At 39.4% G+C, this 13,806-nt stretch overlaps 1 protein-coding gene across 1 annotated transcript in view; it reads left to right on the top strand.

Annotated features, from left to right (window-relative positions):
* The window catches only part of kiaa1549la (KIAA1549-like a), a 116,488-nt gene that overhangs the window by 30,520 nt on the left and 72,162 nt on the right, over window positions 1–13,806 (top strand). The window lies entirely within an intron of this gene.

Genomic DNA, 13,806 nt, shown 5'->3' with positions numbered 1-13,806 from the left:
TTTGCATGGTATGAAATTGCAGCATGTGCGCTGATACAACCTGTCTTGGTCTGGTCTGACAACACTTTCTCAGCCCAAGTCGTCATATACTGCCGCTTTTCAGTGGACTTCCCTGTCTGCATATCACGCTCTTGGTATCCTTATGTGTTGTGCTGCTGATGTTCCACGTTGATGCGACCGTGTTATCAACAAATGCACACAGTGGAATGACGCTGCACGCGGTTATGTTTGGACAACACAAGCGCATGAAAACCAACGCTGGGACGTCAACAAATGCACATGGTTGCACAGATGGTTAGGATTAGAAAACAAACATCATACTCAGATGGGAAGTGAACTCTGAGCTCCCACATGAAAGTCCGGGGTTTGTTTGGATCGATTCACTGCCCCTCCTGCTGCCCGCTTTGTATTCTTTATATGACATTGTTACCAGCAGTTCAACCTGATGGCGTCCCAGAGACAGGCTCTGTTCCACTGCGTCAACTGACGCCGACCGTCTGCGCATCATGCAGGTGGTGTCCCGCTGTCCGCTGGCTCATAATATCACCGTGAATGATTCTGTCCAGCCACTTTCTTAGTTGATACTGTCCAGCGGTGTATTATGTGGTTATGAAAGGTGGCTTTTGGTGTTGCCATCTTATATTGAAAGCACCACAGAAGTGGTACTATTCACCAACTTTGGAATGAGAGTGTACCAGGTCTAACCTTACATAGATGTATCTGTATAAGTGAGTCTCTGTGTCTCTGCCAAACAGTTGCACTTTAAAAACACAGCAAAGACTACATATTCTCCATAGCAGCAGGAGGTGGTAGTCTGTATTTGTTATTCAAAAACAAAAATTGGAACATTGAGGGGGACGGACCTAAAACGCTAGTTAGCCTGTTAGCATGTTAACAACACAACCCGATGTTGAAAGACGCGCTAACTTCTGGCTCCAAAAATCGGCGACTGCTGAGAGGCTGAGCTTAAGGCTTCAAAACTGTCAACAAACTAATGGGTGATGTCACTGTAGCTACGAGCATTATTGTAAAGTCTCTGCTTTAAGCTACTGACTCAAGAGATCATTCTTGAATGGAGGGAAATTTAAGGTGCAATTATCCCGTAATTGCACCTTGTGGTCGTTTCTCTCTTGATGCATTAAGCTGAACTGACAATAAGTGATATATTTCACTCACTCTTCCACTGCAGATTTAACATGAAAGGTAAACTTTGGCTAGTCTTGCTTCAATTAACTTCACCTTCATACCTCGTCATGAAAAATAACTTTAACAATATTCTGATACAATCTAATGTCCTGGAAAAAGATGGTAAGACAAAATGACTGCAATTAATAGTAGTTATTGTGTATATGACAGTGGAACTGGCTACCTTATGACCTCTATCAGCCTTTAATGAAGCAGGAACAGCAACAAGTGTGACCCAATAGGTTGTTGTTCCCTCTGTGTTGCCTGTTAGACAGCAGCCTCCTACACAGTAGCTGAACATTGGCATCTTTCTCCCCACAGTGAGCCAACCAGTGCCGATGAACATGCTGCACCATGATGGTTGATGCCTTCATCCAGGCAACTAACTAACGTTGTACCTACAGGTTGCTGAATAATATAATCAGTAGAATATGCAGCCGAATGACATGCTGAAGCTTCCCCGGGAGCAGGAGGAGGTAGCAGTCAGGCAGCCTAAATAATGCCAGACAATGCCAAATGCCTCGTGAGAAGCAAAGCAGTACAGGGGCTGTCTGCCAGGCGGCTACATATCAAACTGGCTTCCTGTTAGGTACCTGGCAGCCTACTCAAGTAGCATACAAGACCATATTATACTTTTCTGCCAACATCTCGATATTTCTGCAATGTTATTATAATCTGACATTAGCTGCTGGACACCTGCATTTGTTTTGACCATCAACAGTGCTGTTGTACCTTAAAGGTCCAGTGTGTGGGATTTAGGGAGGTGTATCTGCAGAAATGGAATATAATATTCATAAGTGTGTTTTTATTAGTTTGTAATCACCTGAAAATAACATCTGCTTGGTTTTCATTACCTTCAAATCAGCCATTTATATCTAAACATGGAGCGGGTCCTATTCCACAGAGTTCGCCATGTTGTTTCTACAGTAGCCCAGAACAGACAAACCAGACATTGGCTCTAGACTGGGACATTTTTGTGGTAGTTTTCCTTCCAACACTTTCTCATCCAAAGTTGTTGCATATTGTCTCTTTGCAGTGGACTTCTACATCTACATATTATGCTCAAGGTATCCTCTGCGCTTGCTATTAATGTTTCGGGGTGCCGCTACTGTGATGTCAACATAAGCACATAGCAACCAACAATAGGAAACCAACAAAAGTACATGCTGGTGCGAACAGTTAGGATTAAGCAAAAGAAGCACATGGTAAGATGTAGAAAAAACATCACATTTAGACGGAGAAGTGAACACAACAACTAAAAAAAGAGTAGTTCAAAAGGAATTTTTAGTTTATTTTTGACCTCTATTTTTCAGGGTCAGGACTACCTCAAATCATGTGTTAACCCGTGATGTGATAAATGCAGTCAATACAAACCACAGTTTGGTGTGTTTTCAGCACAGTGACATCAAGCTGTAACCACAGCACTTTGAAACTTTCGAACCCAATAATCCAATTTGCGTTAAGTTGATGTACTTTTGCACTCTATCTGTTGTGTTTTGTTATATTGTCAATTGTCTTCACAGCAAAGCATTTAGTCCAGGCAAGAATCTCAAAGTCCATATGTCAGGGAAGAAATATATTGAAATCTTACTGTTAATGCATTTTTCACACTGACATTCAGGGGATTGATAAACCCCGGTGTGGAAAAATGCAATTTCATACGGTATTAAATGTGTGACGATGGCTTGCTATATATATATGTGTGTGTGTGTGTGTGAGTATATATATGGATTGAGGGTTGGGTATTTTGATGTAGGTCACTCAGTAGGGGGGTGAACCTACTGAGCGAACTGGCCTCTCACATCAAACAGAAGGCCATACAGCCTGAGGTCTAAATATATCCAGCAGCCAACACCAGCTCCAGTTAGTTTGGTTTAATCGTGACCCCTTCTAATGACATCTGACCTCTATGATATAACAGTTAAATGATTATTATTTTCAAGGAAGTTATTTAAAAGCAGTCATTTTGTTTTTGTTTTTGTTTTGTATCCTGTAGCCAACTCATTCACACAATTCCCCAGTGATCATGATTTTATTATGACAGATTGATGAACAATTTATGGGTCCATTTATCATTTATCTTTGAGCTGTTGCCACAGTGTGTTAAGCCCTTGTGTGCATTTTCATCCTGCCATTAAAAAGAATGCAGCCTCGTATGATAAGCTGTGTAAATGCAGGGCACTGATGCGACTATAGATTGATTTTATCTGATTTCTGGGTGACTGTCATCAAAAAATCTTCATTTACCCTTCCTGTCATTTTATTAGCAGACATTTTTGGTTCATAAAACCCTTGTCATTGTAATTTTACCCACATTTATTAGATGACATGAATTCATTTTGTGCTCTTCTCACTTGAAAAGTGAAAAGTTGCTGCGTGAAATTGGTATTGTGTTTATTCTGATAACATCGCTGCACCTTATCACGGCTCCCTGTCTTTACGCGATGCACGACACACAGGACAGACGTCACATAAGCACAGAACACTCTGTTTCCTTCTTTATCTATGGTAATGGTTGCCCTGGTGACAGCATCCCTGTGGTTGCTGTGGAGACCCAGCAGAGGAAACAGCCCTGCTGCTGAGCTGAATGGGTTGCTGATTTACTGTTACCTCAAATAGGTTCAGTCTCCGCATGGTGTCTTTTCATACAGTGTTTGGCCTAGAATTTGGATGACATTAGTTTTTTTTTTTTGATGGATGATGCTGATGTCTGATGTTGAAAGCCATGTCAGTAAGTATCTTTAATGCATGTAGGTATATAGTGTCCCAGGGATGACTTTTTTTTCTGTAGGCCAACATGGAAGTTTTGCCCTATAGTTCCCTCATCAAAAAGCCTACGGGACTTTTCCATTGGATTTTGGATCTTTAAAAAAAATAAACTCTGAGGTAAACAAACATTTATGATGCTTACATGTTTTGTTCTTCTTCATAAATGACCACTACTTTTAGGATTTTTGAAGCCTAAATGTAATTGCCAGACATAAAAAGCTGCTAGGCTCAAGCAAAATACACTACGGTCCAGCCACCATAACTAAGAGGCTATAAAGCCATGTTTGGCGCGGTTCAGCGTGATGACGCTCTGGAGTCTCATTTCACCACTTGTTAGCAAACTGTCTTTTGAAGACACATAAAAGCTTCAAAGCTTGCAAACGCAGTATTAACCGACATATTTTATGTCGTGAAACAAAACGTGAAAGTCTCTTGTGCTTGTTTTTACCACAGATCTTTTTTAAGGCTTCTAATTAAAAACACATTTAAAAAACGCATTGACTATTAAAGCTTTGTTAAACTGAGGTGCACAGAAGATTCACATTCTCATTTTGTTCACTATAAAATGTGTCTGAAGCCATAGAGGCAAAACAAAGGCAAACATTTTTAGTTTTTCTGTCTCTCCGACAATCTCCAGTAAGGTAGCAGCACAACACAGACCCTGATGCAACAATTCTTTAATGTTTGTGACTGAATTGGAACAAACACAGAGAACGGCCGGCTTAAACAGCTGTGAAGAATGGCATTTCGGTTTGACATTTAGTGACTTTTTGTTTTCCGCCACCCCTCATACCAGGCCAGAGACCACACGCACACGCACACGCACACTTTAAGGCAGCCTGGACATTAATTTTTTAAAGTTAAAGCAAAAAGTTGTTACAGTGTATGTTTATGGCCTGTTTGTTGAAGGGAGGTCAAATATTCAGTCTGGCTGTGGAGCTGCAGGTTTAAGTGATTTAAACTAAATGTGTTTTAAAAATACTAATCATCACTTACACTATGGATAATCAGAAGCATTTCTTCCATGTAAGTCATTTTTATGCAAAATATTTTTTCTGGACAAGGATATTTCAATGTTTTATGGGGCATCAAGTTGAGCTGAGTTGAACGTTATTGTAAAACATACACCATAAATGAAAAAAAAAAAACAACAACTGTAATTTTGAGTTCTAAACCATGCACGTAAACCTAAAACTGTATGTAGGCAAAAATATTTCCTAAACCAACATACAACATTGTTGTAATATTTCTCCTTCAACAGTAAGTAAAAGTCCATTTATAAATGATTAAGTTTCTTCCTTACATTATCATACTGTGTATGCATCTCATCTGCTGTGTTGTTTTGTCAGGACTTATCTGGCGTCAACCTATTTCTGTAAACAAATGAGCATCTGACTGAATTAATCCCCATTAGCTGCATTTTTGACAGCATATCTTCAAAGAGAGGGAAACGTGCATATATTGTGTTAATGTCAGCGACATACGAGTATTTAATTTATATTCCACTGAGCTCAGTTTGACTCTACAGTCTTACATCAGGCGTTCAATATCAAGTCGGCCAACATCAGACCTGCTGCCACGTCAGGTTCAAAGCGGCTCTTATGTGACGTCCCAAGAGAAATTATATCTGTCAAATTATATCACGCATCATTCTCATGTTGAGAATGATGCGTGAAGGGTAGAGGTCTTTTACTTGGTTTTAATTTAAGCCAAGGTAAAGAAGAAGAGGTAGAGTTGGGTTTCAGCATATGGTGCTTTGACTCCTTACAAAACTTTAATGTAGTAATGTTTATATTTGAGGCTTTTGTATTGATTTGACTACTCTACCTCATGCAATATAAAAACATTACAAGAATATTAAAAAAACACATATTTAAGAAAAAATGTAAGGGGGAAAACCTTCCATGAGATAAAAACCCTTATGCCTTTTTTGGTTACAGATGTAATTTCCTTTTAGATTTACCCCCTTTCATTGCATTATCTGAGAGCTGATAACACCGACAACATATACGTTAGTTTGGTTGAAACACAAAACCCTTCAGCTCAAATCAAATTTGATGTGTTTGTATATGCACTACCTACTAAAAGACAGTTGTTTCTGCCTTAACATGTTGATTGATTGATTAATTGATTATACTTTATTTGTTCCTGAAGGGAAAATTGTCTTGGACACAGTGCTGCTTGCTTCACAGTAATATACAAACACATCACACCACACAAGACAGTTGTGGATTACAGTGTATGTGTGTGTCCCTTTTAAATGACATGGTGATGCAACTTACAGAAACTGAAGTGCTTCACCATTAGCCGTTAGGTTTTCCATCCATCCACTATGTGTGTAAATTGGATAAATTGGCTGTAACGAGGTATGGGAGTTGCCACACCTTGCCTTGGCTTTGTGTGTTCATGCCTTTGTATGTATTTTTCAATTTAACATAACTATTAAACCTCAAATAATGTGGCCTACTTCCCTTTTATATTCACTGTTGTTGTTATGATGTTATGTTGCAGTCAGTTCACACATTGGGTAGTCGTTGTTGTCAGGCAGTTTTTTCTCACACTTTGGCAGAATTGCTGAGAAAAGATGGCACACTTTCCTTTAACTCTATTCACTATCATCCCTTCAGACAATAAAAATCTATTCATTGCTTCTCTGCTGCTTGTGTTGTCCACATACATCAAGAGAAATTACTATATATAAGAAGTTTAAGATACCCTAGTATCCTAATAATGGGATGATGTCACACTTTTGCACATCTTGCCCCATATTATTGTGCGTGCCATCCATCCTGATGGATCCTCTGCCTCTCGCAAACAGATGGACACGCTGGATCACTGAAGTGCTGTCAAAGCACCAGTCCTGGTCACTCTAATCAGTTGGCAAATATAGCATCTCATAAATTCCTGACTGAAAGCTAACCTCCCCAAAATTTACATGAGAAACTCCCCTGTGAGTTTTTTCAATAAAGACATGACTTTGATTAGTGATTCTCCGTGCATTACCATCCATTGATTTGTTTACCTGACCATCCATCCATCCGACAATACATCCAAAGTGTTTCCTGTTCTTGCCACCACACAGACAGATGGATGCCCTGAATAGTTCCAGGAAATGGTTACATGTCCATCCTGTTGGACGGCCTCACTCTGTTGGACCAAGCCTGCTGGCTTAGGACCATGCTCACTCCCACTGAGTCTCGTACCACATCGAATATATCAGCGCTTTGACTTGTTACCAGCCCTCCCACTCTAGCCACAAAGGCTTTATCTTTTCAGAGAAAAAAACAAAACATTTAATATCGACACTTAAGAAAGAAGAACCCCATTTCCTCATCGTCAAATGACTCATTCTTCTCCTCAGAGACCTTACAAGTCATCTGACAGAACATCCTTTATTTGCCTATAGCCTTTGAAAAATGACCTCAACACAAAGCTCACCACCAATAATTAAAGTAGATTGCATAGACAAGCATGTAAAAATATACCTGCCTGTTTGATTTGTGAGTCAAATGCACAGAAGCCCTTAAAGACAAGGTGATTCTTCTTTTTTTTTTTTTTTTGCAGGCAGTGTCAACCAACTTGAGTTTATCTCCTACATAGGAGATTTTATTTCCTTTATACAAGAGAGTATCTCCTACATACAGGCAAATGATAATATCTCCTATGTATGAGATATTATCTCCTACAGGAATATTATCTCCTACATAGAAGACATTATTTCCTGTGTAGGAGATATTTTTTCCATTATACAAGAGAGTATCTCCCACATACATGGATACTGTCATCTATGCATGTGATATTATCTCCTATGTAAAGGGATATTAGCTCCTACATATGAGACATTAACTCCTACACAGATATTATTGTCTTATCTACTACATATGAGATATTATCTCCTTTGTACAGGGATAGTATCTACTACATGTGAGATATGATCTCCTACACACAGGATATTATCTTCTATGTAGCTGCTCAGCCAATAACCATCAGCCAAACTGGAAGGTGACCTGTCTAACAAAAATGAGCCAGCAATTGATAATTGTGTCTTGGATAGTTAATTTCCCAAAACATACAACTGTATATGTATACATTTTTATTAGTCCTGTCCTTTTTTCCCTTGAACTTTTAATCAATCAGTCAAACAGGTGGGCTAATGTAGAGGAGATGATCGAGTCTTGTGACAAGAGATTTTAGGTTCAGAATGTAGTCAACAGTATACTTAGTATAACTGTGATGACTAAAAGTAGCTCTAATTGAGTGAAGCTGCACGTAGGAATTAATGGCTCATATGTAGGAAGTAAAATCTTTAATGCATGAGAGAGATTTTAGTCTCTTCAACCTTGTCTTTTAGGGCTTCCTTACAAGTGACAACGCTGAAGAAATCTTTTGTAGGGCTGAGATCACTCAGAAATAACATCAGACTATGTAGTTGTACAAATTCTATTTGATCCTATTTTACTTTATTGTTTTGGTTTTACAGTTTTACTGGTTCAGTCTGAGCTGCTCTTATAAGCCTCCCATATTAACTTATACATGTATAAGCAGCCATTTCCAGTAAACAAGCTAAGGCATCTGTACCCCAACTGTCCAGAAAGTGGCCCACTGTGGGTGGTGAAGAAAGTAGAGCCGGTGAGCTAAGCCTTGCTAAATATTTTTCTAAGGTGTTGGTTCACCAAACCAAACCAAAGTTAAACAAAAAGTGAATGTTAGTGTTAGGAAGTGAAAGTATTTGATAAATGTTCATCAGAAGCTGATGGCCAGCGTATTATATCATACAAAAATGTATGCACATCAGTTCATATAATACCATATGAATTAGCGCCCTGTGAATGGCGTTACGTCATTCGTTACGGAGGGATGATAGTTACTATGGTTAGGTTTAGGAAAAGAAATATGGCGAGGACGGACCTTAAAATGACAAATAGGTCACTCAAAGTTCACATGGTCCTGAGCGTCTCCATGGGAAAGTCTGGTGTCTTGTGGCTGATCCACCACAGCAGCAAGCCTCATCTCAGCTAAGGACCGCTTCCTTATTTAACTCCTGTCAGCACACTGATCACGTGATAGCAGCCTTTCAGAATGCGTGGCATATGCACGAATTTTGGTGCATTCATTTTTCTTAGAGAAACGTGCAAACCGTTTGTGAGAATAGCCTGTAATGTCATTAATTTTGCAAGTGTTTAAATCACAATCCAATATTTGTCAAAATATTTGAGTATGGATCCACTGACCAACATTGACATCCATACTACTAGTTTGGACAAACATCTTGCAAATGACATAAATCTGGTTACATGTATATCTACAGAAAATAGCAAATTTAACTGTGAGAAAGACGTGAAAGTATCCTACTGCAGCACTGGACAGGCTGTGTGCTGTTGATTACTATTACATGCATGATACATTGACATTGAAATGGGAGTTTCAAATCAATCATTTTCCCCCTGCTATCACCTGAGGCTGCCTGCTCACAAAGTTGCCTTGTGTAGCTTTGAGATAAGACATGAAGCTGCACTCAGCAACTTTTGCAGCCCTAAGTACTAGTTGGCTATTGCTGTTAACTGACTGTCTGACGGTTTGACACATTTCCTTCCAAATCTTGTAATATGATGCAACAGATCTTTACATGAATTTTTATAGATATGTCTTCTCAGTAACTATATGAATGGAGATAGTGAAAAAAATCTTTTGCAGAAGGTTTCAGCATTGTGGTGTGCCCAGCTTTCGGCACTTTGAGTTCTTTTGTTTCATCACTTTCTGAGACTGGAAGAATTTCCGCCAGTGACCATAACTAACGCTGCAATTTAGCTTTGACTAATGAGGTGAAGCTACCGTGTCTTCATTATTGTGGGTGGTGTGACACTTCGCACTGCAGCCCAGTCTAATAAATTAGGACAAAAAGCCTTTTGTCGCTTTAAAGAGAAACCTTGCCCAGAACTGCTCTAAGATGGAGATTAAGATGATATTTTTCATTTGGCCTGTCATATAATTACTATGATGAAAACTTGCCACCAGTTGGCTAGTTGGCAGATTCATTTAAACACACACACACTCCTCATTTTTCCCTCATGGAGCTGAGGACCAGTTGGCTCAGCACCATTCTCACACTTCCTAACCACCTGTCCTGCTCACAGTCAGGGTGGCAGCGAGGATCAACTCTGCTTGGCACAAAGCTCCACAGGACGTAGAAGGGCAAAGCCACAGCCATAGACATTTACTGTTATATTATTTCAGACACAGGGAAATGGCTAATCTGAATGGTCAGAAAGCTTGTAGTGACCTGGCAGGGCTTTACAGGGCTGTGTTGGCATTTACAGAGATTCAGCAGGGCATCAGTGGGCTCAATGCCAGCTGGCAAAGCACTATGGTCAATACATAACATGACACTAGTCTAAAGCCTCGTAAATGCCCAGCAGCGCTTTGTGCACCATTTCCATGTGATGATTCCCATAATCTACTATAAGCTGAATGTTCTCACATGGAAATAGGGGAAAAATGTCCTGAGTGTTTTGTCCAAATAGATAAAGCGGGTCAGTTCTGCTCTGATCCACATTTATCCATCCTTAATCCACACTTTCTGTTCTACCGACCATCCATCCATCCAGTCCATATTTGTTCTCAGTGGAGGTTCTTCTTTCCTAGCGTTTGTCAGAGGTCTGATGGTAGAGTCACATATGTCGTTCTCAGCCAGAGCAGGTGGCAAGCTGCTGGAGGAGAAAACACTCAAAACACTTCTAACAGTTCTGCATATGGTACAGTCTTTCCATCAATCCCACCGTCCATCGATTCATTCATTCATCCCTCTATGTATCCATTCATCCTCACATTAATCCATTCAGACATATTGATTCCTCATAGCCATGTTTGTTCCTTTTCTTAGGACTATTGACTGTTGACTGAGAGGCCCCATTATCAACCCAGTTAAATTGTGACTGGTGACATATATTGGTCCTTGGCATATGGGTCTAACAAGGATATAGAACAATACTATGCATGTACACTCCAGGCAAGAAGCCCAAATATAAGTACATACAAAAATGAAAAACAAAACATAAAATCAAGAAAAAATATATCAACAGAAATGAAAAAATTGTAATAAATATAACATTAAAGACTGCATGAATTATAATTTCAAATTAGAGCAGTCAAAATGTCAATAAATCACAAGGAAACGGTTAGCTCCTACCAATACTCAGTGTGAAAAGAAGCATTACTTGAATGGTCACTTGGGCAGTGTAAGGTAAAGTGCATTTTATCCTCCTTTTTATATTCACATTTTTACTTGTGCAATAAAAATCTGAGTAGAAACGCCAAAATGAATAAATAATGGTGCAAAAAAACGTTTTTTAACTTGGGGGAGGTGAACAATTGGTGTATCTCTAAAAGGTAAATGCAAGAAGGTGTAATACAAACAGATTCAGTGAATTGATGGTGATGTACAGCAATAATGAGGACACAGGGCATTTAGTAGGACTCTGCAAACTGTCCTCATCCTCTCTGGATGGCTCTTAACATAGTTATGTATGCACACAGGGCTGTTAGCAGAACTCTTTCAAGAGCACAGAGCTGTAATATGGTTGTCCAAAACTCTTTCTTTTCTTTTTTTACATTGTTCAGTGTGCCCCCCATCATTAAACGTCCATTGTTTTCCTTTGTTTGAGGTTTAACTGGGGTTCTTTTAATTACGTCGTCTCTTTGCACCCTGTTCTGCAGTGGCACCTGACTGGAGAATGAACACAGCTTTCTGCTTAACTCAAAGAACCAGCTTCCAATATTTGCATAACAGTAGTGGGTGGAAAAGCACAGAAATTCACATAATTCAATAAAACATTTGGGCTGATTTTCTGAAAAGTATGAGTTATATTTGCGTTGAGTCCCTACTATTGACATAATATCACCATTTAGTTGTTTTGGTGAGCATTAGTAGACCATTGCCCATTACATATCCAGCCGTCACAGGAAAAAAAAAATGCATTCACTCATTTTAGCTCATTTTGGGTCTCAACCCACTCCTGAGGGAAATATTTGACTCTGAGCTGTTGAGGTAGCTCATTTTTGCAGCTTGTACCCGCGATCTTGTTCTTTCAGTCACTACCCAAACCTCGTGACCATAGGTGAGGGTAGGAACGAAGATCGACCGGTAAATCGAGAGCTTTGCCTTTCCTTAGATCCATTGTTTATATATTAATATTGATAAGTGCATCTTTAATATTGATGTTAAATAACAGAATTGGGTAATTAATTAATTAATAAAAACGAGATGTGTACTGCATCATCTCAGCCTTTCTTAAAACCTATATTTCTTAAAAAAATAATAGAATGTATGTCAGCAAAAGTGCTCAGCATGTATTCCCTTTAAACATCACAGTCTGTTTCGGGTCAACAAACAAAACAAAAAAACACCATACAGAAAAACTGTAGTGTTTCTGGATGAGATGAACTGCTGCAAAAAGAAACATTTCTGTTCAGTTTAATAAGTATGTTACTGCGTTCTCCCTGCAGTGATCAAGTAATCGACTCTGCCATTTCTAGCCTTGTCGTTTCCTCCTCTTTGAAACTGACTAATGGAGCTCTGGATGATGGCGCTAAGACACAACATAGGCCCTGAAAAAGCTGGAATATAAATTGTCAATGGATTCATTTCCTCTTTTTCATAGTGTTTATGATAAGACACCCTATGACAAGGAACACATTGCTCAGTGGTGGTGGTTAATAGCGGGGTGGTGAAATGCTTTATAGCAGCCGTCCCGAGGATATACAGCAGCTAAGCCCGGAGCGGGTTGTGTAAAGCCGCTTTTGCTCAGAATCACTGTCTTTTAATTAACCAATCCTCCACAGGGACATTGGAGCATGGGAAGTGTGCAACACACACGAACCCTTCAGCCCAGCTGCCAGAGGAAAATGTTCGCAATGTGTGTCTCTCCAAACGTGGATACATTACATTTTTACATTTCATACATATCAACATTTTTAAAGTGACATGATTAAGATTACATGTATCTGAGCTGAGTTTCTCATCAGAAGGTGGTGGAGATGGTGGATGAAGGAGGTTCATATGGTCATGAAAAAGTTAGAAAAGTCATAGAATTAGCAGATAGCATTTCCAGGCCTGGTACTGTTTTGGAAAACGTCAGTACGTTTTCAGTGCTGAAAATAAGGTAATTTAAGCAAAAATGTTCTTTTCCGAACCAAAACCAAGTGCTTTTTGTGTCTAAACTTAACCAAATGATAACCATTAAAAGTAAGAGTTTCACATATTCATGGTTTGCAGAAATGCCAACATTTTTTTCTGGCGATTGGGTTGCACACTTATGTAATGAATGTATGCTTGAAAAAACAAATAATTTTTTTAAAAAAACCTCTATGAAATTTTACATTGAAAACTAATTTACAAAACTCAACATCAGCCTCAGGTGACACCAGATCTAAACCTTTCTACTTCAGACCAAACGGCCAGCTGCAACAAACCGCGTCACCCGGCGAGGCAGCCAGTGAGCCAGTCAGACGGTCAGCCTTGTTTTTTCTCATCTTTCAATTCAACTAAGGCAAGGTGCCTTTGAGACTGAATGTATTAGGCAGGATAATCGCCTCAGTCTGCCAAACCTTCAGGCTTTGTTGAGGCTGCAGAGGAGATGAAGACAGTTCACAGAATGGAGATAAAGGCCGAAGCTAAATGCTTTGACTGGATGCTATCTTTACTGCTCCATTTCCATGTATCTGACTCATTTGATGTCAAATTGAAAAATGGAAAAATGACTCCATAAAACTGTCATTACTTGCATAACTCACCCCAAACTTTGCTCCGGAAAACATATTTCAGCCTCATCAGTATGGGTCTCAGCTATGAGCTCG

Source organism: Plectropomus leopardus, chromosome 11 (genome assembly GCF_008729295.1).
Source record: "Plectropomus leopardus isolate mb chromosome 11, YSFRI_Pleo_2.0, whole genome shotgun sequence".
In the NCBI taxonomy this organism is placed as follows: Eukaryota; Metazoa; Chordata; class Actinopteri; order Perciformes; family Serranidae; genus Plectropomus; species Plectropomus leopardus.
The sequence above is the reverse complement of the archived record's forward strand: the minus strand, read 5'-3'. Positions and strand labels throughout refer to the sequence as shown.